Source organism: Sturnus vulgaris, chromosome 5, assembly GCF_052056855.1.
Source record: "Sturnus vulgaris isolate bStuVul1 chromosome 5, bStuVul1.hap1, whole genome shotgun sequence".
NCBI classification, from domain to species: domain Eukaryota; kingdom Metazoa; phylum Chordata; class Aves; order Passeriformes; family Sturnidae; genus Sturnus; species Sturnus vulgaris.
The window spans coordinates 51,318,625-51,323,272 of NC_142247.1; positions in this window are offsets into that span (position 1 = coordinate 51,318,625).

Here is a 4,648-nt window from a genome sequence, read left to right on the forward strand (position 1 = left end):
TCAATCAAACCCTAATGAAGTAACGACACTTTGCGTGTTGAGAATTTACAATCCGCCACTTCCCCTTCCAAATTCCCAACAAAACCATGGAATACGAGCAGTTCCATCATTGGCAATTTCAACTCCTCCAGTTCCTCTCCCAAATTTCCTCCAACCTCTAACGGAATAATGACATTCCGTGTGTGGGAAATTTAGAATCCTCCACTTCCCCTTCCAAATTCCCATAGAATAGCTGCATTCTGGGTTTATGGATTTTCAAAACATCCATATGTCCACTTAAACTCGCACGAAAACCTCGCAAAAACAGCATTCATGGTGTTGGGAATATGATATCCTCACGTTGCTCTATCCACTTTCCAGCAAAACCATGGAATGACAGCATTCTGGGCATTGGGAGTTCGGAATCCTCCACTTCTCTTCCCAAATTCCAATGGAATAACAGCCTTCCAGGCATGGGGATATTGGAATCCTCTAGTTCCCTTCCAAAAAGACCATGGAATAACGACATTCTGGGCATTGAGAAGTGAAAGTTTGCCAATTGCCTTCCCAAATCCCTAGGGAAGAAGACAATTCCGGCTGTCAGGTATTTGAAATCCTTCAGCTCCGCACCATAACCGCCATGGAATAAGAGAATTCCAGGCGTTAGGAATTGAGCATCCTCCAGTTCCCCTTCGAATTTCCCATGGAATCCTGGCATTCTGGATGTCGGCAGTTTAGAATCGCCCATACACTGTCCCAAATAGCCAAAAAATTCACAAGGAATAACAGAATTCATGATATCAGGAATATATCATCCGCCAGCTCTCCGCACAATTTCCCACGCAATAACAGCATTCCGTGTGGTGGGAATCTTGACTCCTCCACTTACCCTCCCAAATCTGCATGGAATCATGGCATTATGGGTGTTGGGAATTTTCAATCCCCCATAAACCCACCCCAAATCCCACCACATTCCCAAAGAAGAGCAACTTTCCAGATGTCAGGAATTTGGAATATCCCAGTTCCCCACCCAAATTCCCATGGAACAACAGCATTCCAAGTGACAGAAATCGAGAATCTTCCGGCAACGTGAAAAAGTTGTCATGGAATAATGGGATTTCAGGTGTGAGGAATTGAGAATGCCCCGTACAGCCTCCCAGATTCCCACCACATTCCAATGGAATAACAACATGCCAGATTTCAGGAACTGAGAATCATCCTCTTCCCCTCCCAAATTCCCATGGAAACACGGCATTCTCTTATTCCCTAATTTGGAACCCCCATAAGCGTTCCCAAAATCCCACCAAATTCCCATGGAATAACCATTTTAGTGTGTTGGGAATTTCCAATGCTCCACTTCCTCTCCCAAATTCCAATCAAACCCTAATGAAGTAACGACACTTTGCGTGTTGAGAATTTACAATCCGCCACTTCCCCTTCCAAATTCCCAACAAAACCATGGAATACGAGCAGTTCCATCATTGGCAATTTCAACTCCTCCAGTTCCTCTCCCAAATTTCCTCCAACCTCTAACGGAATAATGACATTCCGTGTGTGGGAAATTTAGAATCCTCCACTTCCCCTTCCAAATTCCCATAGAATAGCTGCATTCTGGGTTTATGGATTTTCAAAACATCCATACGTCCACTTAAACTCGCACGAAAACCTCGCAAAAACAGCATTCATGGTGTTGGGAATATGATATCCTCACGTTGCTCTATCCACTTTCCAGCAAAACCATGGAATGACAGCATTCTGGGCATTGGGAGTTCGGAATCCTCCACTTCTCTTCCCAAATTCCAATGGAATAACAGCCTTCCAGGCATGGGGATATTGGAATCCTCTAGTTCCCTTCCAAAAAGCCCATGGAATAACGACATTCTGGGCATTGAGAAGTGAAAGTTTGCCAATTGCCTTCCCAAATCCCTAGGGAAGAAGACAATTCCGGCTGTCAGGTATTTGAAATCCTTCAGCTCCGCACCATAACCCCCATGGAATAAGAGAATTCCAGGCGTTAGGAATTGAGCATCCTCCAGTTCCCCTTCGAATTTCCCATGGAATCCTGGCATTCTGGATGTCGGCACTTTAGAATCGCCCATACACTCTCCCAAATAGCCAAAAAATTCACAAGGAATAACAGAATTCATGATATCAGGAATATATCATCCGCCAGCTCTCCGCACAATTTCCCACGCAATAACAGCATTCCGTGTGGTGGGAATCTTGACTCCTCCACTTACCCTCCCAAATCTGCATGGAATCATGGCATTCTGGGTGTTGGGAATTTTCAATCCCCCATAAACCCACCCCAAATCCCACCACATTCCCAAAGAAGAGCAACTTTCCAGATGTCAGGAATTTGGAATATCCCAGTTCCCCACCCAAATTCCCATGGAACAACAGCATTCCAAGTGACAGAAATCGAGAATCTTCCGGCAACGTGAAAAAATTGTCATGGAATAATGGGATTTCAGGTGTGAGGAATTGAGAATGCCCCGTACAGCCTCCCAGATTCCCACCACATTCCAATGGAATAACAACATGCCAGATTTCAGGAACTGAGAATCATCCTCTTCCCCTCCCAAATTCCCATGGAAACACGGCATTCTCTTATTCCCTAATTTGGAACCCCCCATAAGCGTTCCCAAAATCCCACCAAATTCCCATGGAATAACCATTTTAGTGTGTTGGGAATTTCCAATGCTCCACTTCCTCTCCCAAATTCCAATCAAACCCTAATGAAGTAACGACACTTTGCGTGTTGAGAATTTACAATCCGCCACTTCCCCTTCCAAATTCCCAACAAAACCATGCAATACGAGCAGTTCCATCATTGGCAATTTCAACTCCTCCAGTTCCTCTCCCAAATTTCCTCCAACCTCTAACGGAATAATGACATTCCGTGTGTGGGAAATTTAGAATCCTCCACTTCCCCTTCCAAATTCCCATAGAATAGCTGCATTCTGGGTTTATGGATTTTCAAAACATCCATACGTCCACTTAAACTCGCACGAAAACCTCGCAAAAACAGCATTCATGGTGTTGGGAATATGATATCCTCACGTTGCTCTATCCACTTTCCAGCAAAACCATGGAATGACAGCATTCTGGGCATTGGGAGTTCGGAATCCTCCACTTCTCTTCCCAAATTCCAATGGAATAACAGCCTTCCAGGCATGGGGATATTGGAATCCTCTAGTTCCCTTCCAAAAAGCCCATGGAATAACGACATTCTGGGCATTGAGAAGTGAAAGTTTGCCAATTGCCTTCCCAAATCCCTAGGGAAGAAGACAATTCCGGCTGTCAGGTATTTGAAATCCTTCAGCTCCGCACCATAACCCCCATGGAATAAGAGAATTCCAGGCGTTAGGAATTGAGCATCCTCCAGTTCCCCTTCGAATTTCCCATGGAATCCTGGCATTCTGGATGTCGGCAGTTTAGAATCGCCCATACACTCTCCCAAATAGCCAAAAATTCACAAGGAATAACAGAATTCATGATATCAGGAATATATCATCCGCCAGATCTCCGCACAATTTCCCACGAAATAACAGCATTCCGTGTGGTGGGAATCTTGACTCCTCCACTTACCCTCCCAAATCTGCATGGAATCATGGCATTCTGGGTGTTGGGAATTTTCAATCCCCCATAAACCCACCCCAAATCCCACCACATTCCCAAAGAAGAGCAACTTTCCAGATGTCAGGAATTTGGAATATCCCAGTTCCCCACCCAAATTCCTATGGAACAACAGCATTCCAAGTGACAGAAATCGTGAATCTTCCGGCAACGTGAAAAAATTGTCATGGAATAATGGGATTTCAGGTGTGAGGAATTGAGAATGCCCCGTACAGCCTCCCAGATTCCCACCACATTCCAATGGAATAACAACATGCCAGATTTCAGGAACTGAGAATCATCCTCTTCCCCTCCCAAATTCCCATGGAAACACGGCATTCTCTTATTCCCTAATTTGGAACCCCCCATAAGCGTTCCCAAAATCCCACCAAATTCCCATGGAATAACCATTTTAGTGTGTTGGGAATTTCCAATGCTCCACTTCCTCTCCCAAATTCCAGTCAAACCCTAATGAAGTAACGACACTTTGCGTGTTGAGAATTTACAATCCGCCACTTCCCCTTCCAAATTCCCAACAAAACCATGGAATACGAGCAGTTCCATCATTGGCAATTTCAACTCCTCCAGTTCCTCTCCCAAATTTCCTCCAACCTCTAACGGAATAATGACATTCCGTGTGTGGGAAATTTAGAATCCTCCACTTCCCCTTCCAAATTCCCATAGAATAGCTGCATTCTGGGTTTATGGATTTTCAAAACATCCATATGTCCACTTAAACTCGCACGAAAACCTCGCAAAAACAGCATTCATGGTGTTGGGAATATGATATCCTCACGTTGCTCTATCCACTTTCCAGCAAAACCATGGAATGACAGCATTCTGGGCATTGGGAGTTCGGAATCCTCCACTTCTCTTCCCAAATTCCAATGGAATAACAGCCTTCCAGGCATGGGGATATTGGAATCCTCTAGTTCCCTTCCAAAAAGACCATGGAATAACGACATTCTGGGCATTGAGAAGTGAAAGTTTGCCAATTGCCTTCCCAAATCCCTAGGGAAGAAGACAATTCCGGCTGTCAGGTATTTGAAAT